This window comes from Lonchura striata, chromosome 5, assembly GCF_050655825.1.
Source record: "Lonchura striata isolate lonStrDom1 chromosome 5, ASM5065582v1, whole genome shotgun sequence".
NCBI lineage: Eukaryota > Metazoa > Chordata > Aves > Passeriformes > Estrildidae > Lonchura > Lonchura striata.
Genome location: NC_140707.1, coordinates 7,409,732 through 7,422,089, shown reverse-complemented (window position 1 = coordinate 7,422,089; position 12,358 = coordinate 7,409,732). Strand labels below are relative to the sequence as shown.

Here is a 12,358-nt window from a genome sequence, read left to right as displayed (position 1 = left end):
TTATCCTACTGTGGCTACATTATGTTCTTATGCTCAACTTTCCAGATTTGACTACATGTATTTAAAAACAACAGCAGAGGATTTTTTTATTAAAAGCATTACAAACAACCACTTGAACCATGAGCCATTTTACCCAGCTCTGATACTGAATTTCTTTCCTTTGTCAGCTCTATACATATGTCAGAGATTGAGGATTTTTGTTTTTATGAACAAACTCTGTACAGTAATTGCATCTTCTATGGAACATCAAATCTTTTGGCAAAAAGACCATTGTACTGAAGGAATACTTGGTTATATAACTGGGAGATATAATCCAGAATAAGTGCTTGGCCCATGCAATAGTGACTGATATCTCAACATGTCAGAGTAAATGATGGAATTTAATTGTTAAACTTTTTCAACATGGAAAAAAATCCCACTGACAGTGATTGCTGTTGGTTTGATCTGTATCTTGGCAAACCCCCAGATTTTTAGTCAAGCAAAAACAAGAACAAAAAATTTAGTTTCCCCTGCAAATATTTAAGGATTTTTACTGCTCACAGAATACTGGAAAGTGACAACAAAAAAAAAGAGAGAAAAAGAAAAAAAAGTGAGAGACACCTGCTTCTGTTAGTGTCTCCTGCTTGCAAGTTTGTTACTCACACCATTGGAGGCAGGAGAGAATGAGCACCTGTCCCCAGGCTGAGGAACTTGTATGGCACTGCACAGTCCCTATCTCTGCACAGTGAGAAGGATGGCTGGGGCTGAAAAAAGCCCCATTCTATCTTTTTGAGGAAGAAAGGAAGGCAGCTGCAATAGTTTTAGGAGTGGGTGACAGCTGAAAGTATCTCTTGTGAAGACGCTCTTTGATGAATGTACAGCATACGTGGAGGAAAAATAAGAGTTTGCCAAGTGCAGACATCTTCTATTCTCTTATAGCTAAAGCTGCTTTGATCTCAACCTGACAAGCGATGTGTATATTATACCACTGAAACCACTTTAGTCTTTTCAACTCAATAAACAAATAGCCCAGGGACCTAAATGCGGGATGACCACACTCCAGCACGGTGTGGGTGGAGGGAGGCAGAGATCTCTGAAGGTTGCTCTTGGGGAAAAAGGTTTATTGGGGGTGTAGGAAGGTCCGAGCCTCGTGCTCTCAGGCGTAGCATGTGGCCGGGTTTAAGAGGGTGGGGGAGTGGAGAGACAAAAGGAGGGTTTAGGAGAGGGGAAGCCCCAGGGGGGGAGGGAGAGGTTCTAAGAGGGGAGGAAGTTCTAAGAGAGGGGAGAGGTTCCAAGAGCGGGAAGAGGTTCCAAGTGGCCGCATGGCTTCTCGGAGCCCCCTTTTCAGGGGCTCCTAGGTGGGCTGGGATAAGGCATGGGCCAATAGGGTTACAGATGCTGATGTTTTAGGGGCAGGTACAGAGGTGTGGGATGAGCCACACATCTTCTGGGGGGTGAGATGGAACAGTCCATTTCACTCCAGGATTCATCCAAGGACAGAAGTGACATCCGGCTAGCTGGGAGAACTTTTCTCATCCTAGCTGTATTATTTATGAACAATCATATCTATCTATCATCTGCAACACTCTGAGTTGGATGCACTAGAGCAATACTATCAAGAGTTTCTCAGGAGCTCTAAGCAACAAAGCAGCCTTTACTGGGAAATTTAGAAAATCAGTGAAACTTTGGCAAATGTTTTAATATGGCATTCAATCAACAAAAAAAACTTCTCAAAGCATTGACTTGGCCCATTCAACTTCACAAACTCCGAGCCTGTTCAATTTTAAGTTAATCAATATTGGCAAGAGTACAGAAATAGAAGAGGTAGATACAAAAAGAGAGAACAATAAGATACAGAGAAGCACACACTCAGCTACCAACTCCTGGATTTCAGCAATGTCCAGATGGAAATTCCAAGAGGAGGTAGGGTCAAGATGTGTGCTTGCCTTGTGGTCAGCCTTTAATACTCCTTGGTCTTCCTGGGCCTTCCCCCAGGTGGGACTTGGGGTCATTTGGTCACTCAGGAGCTGGGCTGGGGCTCCAGAGGTGGCTGTGGAGCATTGCCTGTGCTGTGCCAGGGACTGGCAGACACTGCTGGGCTGGGATAGAGGCTCTGGGGGAATTGGGGATCCAGGGCAGGGCAGGGCTGGGGTTCCAGGGCAGGGCAAGGCTGGACCTGCCCCTTCCTCCCTCACACATGAAATGTTTCCAGCCAACAATCTCCTCCAGTCTTTCACAGCAGTCAACATTGGAGGTGAAATCCCAATATGGCCATTGCTATGGTCAGTTTCCATGGCAACCATCCCCAGCCCCTGTTGCTATGGTCAGTTTCCATGGCAACCATCCCCAGCCCCTGTTGCTATGGTCAGTTTCCATGGCAACCATCCCCAGCCCCTGTTGCTATGGTCAGTCCCTGGGCAGCTCCATGGAGACCCCATGCCAGGGGTGGTTGCCATGGACACCAGCTCAGGCCTGGAGCCAGAATCTGTTTCCATGGCAACCATTGGCACTCCCATCCCCAGGCTCATGGGATCCCAGAACCACAGAACTGGCTGAGCTGGGAGGGGCCCATCAGGATCCTCGAGTCCAACTGCTGGCCCTGCACAGGACACCCCAACACTGCCAGCCTGGGCCTGGCAGCGCTGTCCAAATGCTGCTGGAGCTCAGAGAGCCCTGGAGCTGGGACCCTTCCCTGGGGAGCCTGGGCAGTGCCCCAGCAGCCTCTGGGCAAAAACCTTTTCCTGAGATCCAACCTCAGCCTGCCCCGACTCAGCTGCAGCCGCTCCCTCCACTCCTGTCCCTGGGCACCAGAGTGAAGAGGTTCCCTCAGCCCCAGCCAGGGACGCGCTCCCAAGGCTGCTGCCATGGCCACCAGGGCTGGCACCAGCTGGGATGCTCAGTTTCCACAGGCCGGGGTTCAGGAATGGCATGTCTCTATTTCCTGCTCCCGCTAAAACCCTACTAGCACTCATTGCCCTCCCACCTTCCATTGAAGGAAAAAAGGGAAAGATCCCTCGCTGGGATAAGAACAATTTACTGGGAACAGCAAAAAGATAAGGAACAAACAGAAACAGAAAAAATATTGACAACAGAAGGGATAAGAAAAACTAGTTACAGGGAAAACTACATCACCATCAATTGCATCTTCCTGGCCACGTATTTCCTCCTGCATGGAAAGGACACCCTTCTCCTCAGGGAAAGAGAGAGAGAGAGTCCCTTTCCAGACCCTGGCAATGACCTGAGGTGGGAGTGAATGTAGTGACAGGGCCATGGCCAGACCCTCATGTCCTTCAATCCCATATCAGGTCATTGGCAGGGGCAGGAAAAGGGACAGGTGTCTTCCCAGCATGGATCACAGGGAACATGGATCACCAGGGCTCTTCCCAACAGGGTCCTCCAATGGGGGATGAAGCTGGAGCAGTGCACAAAGCTCTTCCTGCAGCTGGGGCATTTTCAGGGCCTCCCTTACTGGTGGCTCTGTTGGTGTTTGGTCAAGTGAGATCTCTGGGTGAAGCTCTTCCCACACTGGGGACACTCGTAGGGCCTCTCCCCAGTGTGGATGCGCTGGTGGCTGACAAGGTTGCACTTGTGCTTGAAGCCCTTGCCAGAGTTGGGGCAGAGGAAATGCCTCTCCTCCATGTGAATCTGCTCATGCAGGAGGAGATTTGAGCTGCTTTGAAATATCTTCCCACAAGTGGGGCACATGTAGGGCCTCTCCCCGGTGTGGATGCGCTGGTGCCTGATGAGGTGGGAGTTGTGCTTGAAGCCCTTCCTGCAGTCAGGGCAGCCGAAGGGCCTCTCCTCTGTGTTAATCCGATGGTGTACAAGGAGATTGGAGCTGGTCTGAAAACTCTTATGACACTTGGGACACTTGTAGGGCCTCTCCCCAGTGTGGATGCGTTGGTGGATGATCAGGTGGGAGCTCCAGCTGAAGCCCTTCCCACATTCCCCACACTTGTAGGGCCTCTCCCCAGTGTGGATGTGTAAGTACCTGACAAGGTGGGAGTTGCAGCTGAATCCCTTCCCACACTCCCCACACTCGTAGGCCCATTCCACGGTGTGGATCATCAGGTGTCGTTTCAGATTGTTGCTCTGCCTGAAGCTCTTCCCACACTCCAAGCACTTGTAGGGCTTCTCCCCATCAGGAAGCTGCTCAGGGACCACCAGCTCCGAGCTCTGGCTGAAGCTCTGCCCACCTTCCTGGCCCAGAGTGGGTCTTTCCTCCTCAGAGCATCCTGCACTGGGCTTGCAGCCCGTCCTCCTGTAAGATCTCCAGGGATTTTCCTCCCTGTTGGATTCCTGCACTATGGAGTTGCTCAAAATGGCTTCTTCCATGAGGTTCTGCTGCAGGGATTTGTCTTTCCTGGTCTCCATCCGCAGCTCCTTCTCTGGGGTAGGAAGGACAAGGAGAGGATGGGATTTGCCTCCGTGCCAGAGGGAAGGGCAAGGAGATCCCCCCAGTGCACCCCTGGCAGGAGGGCACCAGCAGCGGGGCTGTCCTGCAGCCGGGAGCTGTGCTGGGCTGGGAGATGGAGCAGGAGAGAGGGAGAAAGGGGCACTGACTTCCTCCTCACCTGCCTCGGTGTCCCAGGGCATCTTCCTCTTCCTTGTAACCTTCTCCTCCATCTGGCGAATGTTTGGGTACGGGAAATCTTGTTTTGGGAGGAAAACAAGGGATGAGCACAGTGAGTTTTGTACTGGCTTCAAAGCAAACCAGGGGGAGAGTCTAAGCCATAATAATTGAATAATAAAATTAAAATGAAGACAATGATACAGAAACACTGGCTTAATCTGACAGAGTCAGGATATAAACTGACAACCCGTTGTTCAGGGTGGTGGCAGTAGTCTGATGAAATGGTGGCTGCAGTCCGGCTGGAGTGATGAACGTGATTTTGTCAAAGCGGTGATCCTGTAGAAGGGTCTGGTCTTCCTCTGAAGATCCAGTGGTGGTTATGGAGCTCTTCTCCTCTGGGAATGCAGTAGGCAAGGTGTTCGCAATGTTGCAAATGGTGAGATTATATCCAGGTAGGAATGCTTGGTTCCTCCCCTGGGCGGAGCATCCCACAATGGGATGATGTAATTTTATCAGTCCTGCAGTGACACTCAGTGGCCCATTAAGAGACGATGGCCCCTGGAGGGCGTTATCAGGGCTGAGCCATGGAAGAGATAAAGAACACTGCCCCACCTGTTGATAACAGTTTATGGAGATGGGGACTGAAAACACTTTTGGTTACATCTGACATTGTAACCTGAAACAGTGAGGCAATCCCAGCACGGGGTGGGGGGTGAACACCACCCCCCTTACCCAAACTGGCTCAGGTGTAAAACCCCCACCCTGGGAAGGCCACGCACACAGGGGACAATGTCACACTTGCCCTGTCCCAGGGGAGATCTCTGTCCCTGTCACTCCTTTGCTCTCTCCCCTTTTCTCTTTCTTTCCATCTCTCTCTTAAGTTTGTTAAAATCACTGAAAGAAAGGGAGCAGATGACACCAGTGAGGCTGACATGGATCATTCATGACCTGGTGAGGAACACAAGGCTACTAAAGTCCTACAAGAAGCCCAGCTCAAGTTATTTTACAAATATCTCCTGAATTCACAGTCTTGGAGAAGAAGCATTATTTTCTTGGTCCCTGTCACCTTTGTGACAGCTACACTGACCTTTAACTTCCTTTTAATAATCTGTATTGGGACAAATTTCTGTGTTTCTTTTTTTGGAACCTGCCAGCATCTGAGCTGGAGCTGTGCTTGAACTGATAAAATTTGGAATTGCCATAGAATTGCTTCTGTTTTTGGTTTATTAATGTTTGGGATTTGTTTGCGTTTCAATCACAAGAGACTTGCGGAAAGAGCAAATCTTCCTCAAGGCATTATCTGTAGGGTTAAGTTTAATATCTGCTGAGTTTGTTTTGTTCAGTGCCCAGAGGATGCTCAAGGGGTCTCTGGTTTTGGTTTGGCCCTAATTTTCTTCTGATTTGTCTTTATCACTTAAAAACACCTGAAAAATGACTAAAAATAGTATTGACCAGAGATGTTAAAAGTCCCACCATTTTAGAGGTATTTGAGGTGGAATTTATCCTTTGGGAACATATTCTGGAGGATCTGTTGGTTCTTGGGGGATATCTGGTAGTATTTTCCATATCTTTGCACTCCAAAAGCCAAGGTGGATTGGTCTGTCACCTCAAAATGACTCAATCCCACTCGAAACCCCAAAATCTTACCCCAAAATAGGTGAATCCCACCTCAAAATGGCTGTTTCCCACCTCAGTCCCATGCCAAAATTACTCAATTCCACAGCCTCCAGGTTGATATGGGGTTGCAAGGAGATCAGGAGAAGTGAGATCCAAATTTGAGGTTGTGGGATCGAGATTGTGCGGGGCTGAGTGGGTGTGATTTATTTTGATAGCAAATGAAACTTCCAGAACTATTGATTTCTGTCCCATTCATTTTCTGTCAGTTCTGGTTTTCTTTTCAGAGTGCCGCCTTCTCAGCTGATTTTGTTTGTGTCCTCCTGCCCCAGACTGAAAAGCAAGATGTGTTCTATTTGCCATCTGTATGGCAGTTGTCCTGTGTTAAGTGGGCAGTTTTTCCTTATCTCTTCCACAATCAATCCTCCCTCAGGGGAGACATCTGCTGATAATGGGCTATTGAATGTCACTGCATGACTGATAAGAACTGTAACATCCCATTGTGAGATGCCTCGCCCAGAGGGAGGAGCCAAGCATTCCTACCTGCATCTAGTCTTGAGATTCTGGCCCACCAACACAGCTTTTTCTGGGCTGGATTTCTCAGAGGAACAGCTGCCTCTTCCACTGCCTCTTCAGAAGAAGACTCCCTTTTCTACAGGATCACTTCTCCAACAGAACCACACCTGACACTCCTGGAGGGCTGCAGCTACAATTCCAATTGGACTGCAGCCAACACCCTGTCCAACAGAGTGTCAGGTTGTATTCTGACCCTGTCAGTGTTGTTTTAGTTCACTTCATTGTTTCTTTTATTTTTTTTCCCTAGTAAAAAACTGTTATTCCTGCTTCCATATTTTTACCTGACAGCCGCCCTTAATTTCAAATTTATAACAATTCTTAAAGAAAGAGTCTACATTTTTAAATTTCAGGGGAGGCTCCTGCCTTCTTTAGAAGACAGCTGTCTTTCCAAACTAAAACACCTCCTTCCTCTCCTGCCTTCCATTGCCTGCTCTGTTTCTCTCTCATTGCCTCCCTTGACCCAGGGCAGCCCCCACCAATGGCCCTGCCATGATTTAATTCCCAATCCACAAGCTACAACAACCATGGGTGAAGTTATGATGGCTGGCAGTGAAATGTCACTTTAAGATCTTGCTCCACTTGGCTTTTGGCTCTTCCATATGAGCTTTGCCTTCAAGGGCAGGAACATCTTTTCCTGGCTGGGAACTGGAATTCCAGCCCCTGGGAGGGTGTGCCATGGATCCCAGAGGGGCATTCCCGAGGCTCCCAGGGTGCTGCTCCTGCCGTGCCTCCCAAGGAGCTGTGCAGGGCAGGGGACAAGGTGCAGCAGCTGTGTTGGTTCTGCAGTGTCACAACAACCCCTGGTTCCAGGAGTTTCTGCACTGCCAACAGCGGTTCCTGGGTTCCATGATGCCCTGTTGTGTCCCTATTGATATTTGGTGTCATGAAGTTCTTCAGTGCCACAATGGCCACCTCGCTCCATGAGCTTCCACAGTGTCCAAATGGCCTCCTTGGATGGGCAGTGTCACCATGGGCCATTGGCTCCATGCAGCCCCGCTGGGTCACCATGGACTCCTTGGTTCCATGAGATTCTGGGGGTGTCCCTGTGGTCTCCTTGGATCCACAGTGTCACAATGTACCGCTGGATCCACATGGCCCTGCTGTGTCACCATGGCCCCTTGGTTCCATGGGACCCCAGGGTCACAATTGACTCCTTGCTTCCATGACACCCACTCAGTGCCAAAATGGCCCTTTCATTCCATCGGTGACAGAAAAGATTTATAGAAACATTGAGCAAATAGTGCTTAACATATCTGGGAAAATCTGTTTGCATTCCAAAGAGAGGTTAAAGGTGAGGATGGCACCAGCAGCTTCCATCTGCATCAGAGATTCAGGGAAAGGTCAGGAACAGACAATTCAGCTAGGAGACTCAGAGAATGCTTCCAGAGATCATTTCTGGTCACACTGTCTCTTGTAGAAAGGTGACACCATTCCAGGCAGCCTGTACTGAGCAGGTGGTTCCTGAGTGGGGTTTGTTGTTTAGGAAACCTGCTCAGGCTTTTCCATTCTTTCCTTCCCCAGAGAAAAACTTCTCCTGGGCCTGTGTGCAGGCAGAGCCCTGAGGAGAGCAGGTGGGACACGGTGCAATGGGCTGGGACATGGAGCTGCAGAGCTCAGGGACAAGGTTCTGCTGCAGGGCACAGGGATGTCAGTGCCAGGTGGGCGATCCCAGACATGGTGAGGCTGGGGGTGAGGAGCAGCTTGTTCAAACAGGGTCAGTCCTCAAGGGGCTCATTCTTCTGCAAGCCCAGACCTCCTAAGGAGAACTTCAGCATCAAGATCACCTGGGGAATGCTTCTATAAGCTCTTCTCTGAACTGGAAAACAAAAAAATATTGCCTTTATAAAAGAAAAAAATTCAGGAGGTGCACTTGGAAATCTTCCTCCTTACAAGAACTCCAAACTGGCTCCAATCAGCTGCACAAGCCCTGGGGATTTGCAGACCATTGAATGAAGACAAATCTCCCCTGAGGGCTTTCTGTATTTTAATGATCCCTATGGTGGATTTGGGGCTGAGCCCAGGATCCTCAGTCAATGAGAGAAGGCTGAAGAAGCTGCTCAAGGAGTCATAAGCAAAACTCCAAGTCCCTTGGAGCATCACTGGGCCCCACTGAAGACAGGGACTGCCAAAGGCTACCAGGGACTGGAGAGAGCAGATCCTTGAGGCCAGGATTGCAGGGAGCCCAAGGCTCAGAGCAGGGAACTGCAATGCTGAGCAAGGCCTGGGCTGGCTGGGGGAAGCAGAAAGGCCAACCCCTGAGCCCAGCCTGGCACAGCAGGGCCTGTCCCTCACGGGTGGCTCAGGGCTGTTTGTGTGGCAGGGGGATGTGAGGGGCAGCAAGGACAAATGCCATAAACCTGCAACCCCTGCCATCCTCCTTAGGGAGGGGCAAGGGAGAACCAAAGTGTAGCCCCACCAAGAAAGTTCCTTCTGTGGGGCTTCCAGAGGTGCTGCCTGAGCCTAGGGACAAAGGCCTGGGTGCCTCTCTCCCTGCCCAGCCCTGCCCATCCCTGCCCATCTCTCCTGCAGGCTGTGCCCCCTGTGCGCGCTGCTCCTCTGCCCTGGCCGGCTGCACTCGCCCATCTCGCTGTGCCCCAGCATTTCTCACCCAGCGTTTCTGTGCCCTCCCTGGGCTCCCTGCACTCAGCGCTGCCGGCTCCTGGCACACAGAGCCAGGCCAGGAGCCCACCCTGCCAAGGGCCTTTGGAGCTGGGTGTTGGCTGCGATGGCTTCTGAGCTCAGCAGCTGCTCCTGGGATGGCTCCATGGAGACCCGGCACAGCAAAGCTGCTGTGCATTGTCCTGCTGAGGGTCACACACCGGCGGGGCACATTCCCTGGCTGCAGGATTCGTGCCCGACCCAAGCACTGCTCTTATGGCTCCAGCACTGCTTTCCAGCAGGCACAGGGGAAGGCAAACTGTGTGTAGCTCATGGTATGTTAGAGTGTCTAAAACTTGCTAAGTCACCAGTCTTAGAGGTGACACGCATTTGGAATTTATGAGATGGAGAACAAGATGGAAAAGGGGAGCATAGAAATAAATAGGGGAAAACATTTCAGATTGTTTCTTTTCATTTTCATTTCACTTCTGGAAAGCTGTTTTAGTTTTTCAGGAATCTTCTCCACAGTCCTCTTTGCTCTTCTCAAGAACCCTTCCTGGAAAATGAGGTCGAGCTCCTGTCACAGGATGTGCCACCAACTACAGCTTCTCTTGGCTTTCCACACCCTGTGTGCTGCAGGATTCTTGCAGCAGAGCAGGACAAAGGTTTGGAGAAGTTGACAGCTTGTCCTTTCTTTAACTGGTGGACTGGGGAGTTGTGCTGGGGGTAAGGTTTTCATTGTTACTGTTCAAGGCTAAGAAAACAGGAGGTGTTACCATGAATTGTTAGGAATTACAAACCTGGCTGAATTCAGAGAAATAATCTCCAGAGCGTACAGCCCAAAATGGAGACTTGTGTAATAATAATAATTCCAGCCTGTCAGTGGACATCTTGAAAATGATCTGGAATGTGAAAATGCTCTGATAGAGGGAGTTTCAGTGTAGATGATTCCACATCTGGTGCATTGATGCATAAATCAAGAGTACAATCAGTTCCTGACAAGCACTAGAACAAGCTGGACCTCTCAGAGTAGCCGACTGAAAGAATCTGAAAAGGAGAAATGCAGGCAATGACTTGGTGAACCTTCCCTGGAAGAAAGGTGTTTTTCTTCTAATAATTACTAGTCCATTCCCATGGCTTTTGGCTTTATTAACAAGCACATTTCCATCCCAGATTCACCATGAAATGAGAAGCCTGAGCTTGTGGAAGTGCCTGAAAGATGCCCAGTTCCTCTGCAGGGACGCTCAGACTGGAGCAGGAGCCGGAGCCCTCTCTGGGGAAGCCTCCTCTGAGCTGGAATTTGTGCCGTGCTGGGAGAGGAGGAGGAGGGGAGAAGGCTGGCGCTGTGTGGCAGGAGCAGGAGGTTTGGGCCGCAGGACATTCCGTCTGCGCCGCTGCCCCGCAATGGGCGGCCGTGCCCGGGGCTCTGGGCCTGGCCCCGCGTGCGCTGAGCTCCCTGGGCTGGGCTCAGGCTCCCGCTGGGACTGGGCACAGGCTGGGCTCTCACTGTGCTCCCCAGCAGGGAAAACACCTCTGGGCATTGACATTTCCTGCTGCTGGGAAGAATCAATGAAGTGAGTCAAGAAGTTCTGGTTTCCGTCTTTCCTGGTGGATTTTTAAATTTAATTGCACACTTCAGATGCAATTTCTGTGATGGTCTCTGTCAGTTGGTTCTATTTAATCAGCACCAGCAACAGGGCTGTGTTTGAGCATTGCAAATGTGGCCTTTGTAGCCTTTCATTCCCCTCACCTTAGTGCTCAGGAACTGGTGGGCATTCCAGTATCTGCTGATCTTTATGCCTGCAACAAAAATACTGACTTTGCTGTCATGAAAGCACTGTGGGTAGCACCAACAGAAAGAGGCACTTACAGTTTTATGGATAAAAGTCAAGTGGCAAGCACAAGAGGGCCAAGAGCATCTGCAATTCCCAAGGCGAAGGCAGCAGCAGCCTCCTGCTGTCAGCTCAGGGTGAGTAAAACAGCGCTGAAAACAGCGCTGGAACCCGATCCTTCCTTCCCCTGAGGGCTGGCTCGGGGCAGCACAGGCGGGCCCTGAGGAGCCAGGGCTGTGTGCGGGTGCCTGTTGCTCTGCTCCAGAGTCCATCTGGAAAAGCCCTCGGCAGCCGAGGCAGGAGCAGGCGGGAAGGGGCCGGCGCTGCTGCTGCTCCTGCCGGGAGCCCCGGCCGGGCCGGGCCGTCGCCCGCTGCGCTGCGGCTGCTGCTGCTGCCAGAGCCGGGCGGGGTCGGGACAGGGACGGACACGGCACAGCAAAGGCCGGGGCTGCAGGGCTGCTGGTGCTCGGCCAGCGCCGGCACAGAGCTTCAGCCCGCAGCCAGCCCAGAGCGAAAGGCTGGGAAAGGCTCCATTCCAGCCGTTCTTTGCTCGGCACTGGGAAGGGACTGAAATTAAAGGAGAACAGCAGGGCCCGACCCCTTCTCCTTTGGGAGGAGCCCCACGGCTGGGGCTGTGAGGGGCCATGAGGGGCTGTGAGGGGCTGTGAGGGGCCGTGAGGGGCTGTGAGGGGCCAGGCACCTCATGGAACCAAGGGTCCATTGTGACACTGCAGAACCAAGGAGATCATTGTGACACTACACAACCTCATGGAATCAGGGTGCCCATGTTACGCTACTGAACCTCACAGAAGCAAGGGTCCCTTGTGACACTGGAACAAAGGAGACTGCTGTTGGCAGTACGAAAGCTTGTGGAACCAAAAGTCCATTGCTACACTGTGGGGCCTCATGGAACCATGGAGACCATTATGACACTTCCGGACCCACTGGAGCCAAGGGCCATTGTGACACTGCAGGGCCTTGTATAACCAAGGGGTCATTGTAGCATGGCATGGCCTCATGGAATCAAGGGGATCACAGTTACACTGTGGGACTCCATAAGTGGCTGTGGGTGTCCATGAGACCACGGGGCCATTCTGACTGTGGAACCAATGACATCATTGTTACACCACAGGACATCATGGTACCAAGGAGGCCATTGTGAACCAGTGGGGGAACCTGCTGAGAC

At 51.1% G+C, this 12,358-nt stretch overlaps 1 protein-coding gene across 1 annotated transcript in view; it reads left to right on the top strand.

Annotated features, from left to right (window-relative positions):
• Positions 1 to 12,358, top strand: part of LOC144247626 (uncharacterized) — a 169,588-nt gene that overhangs the window by 48,359 nt on the left and 108,871 nt on the right. The window lies entirely within an intron of this gene.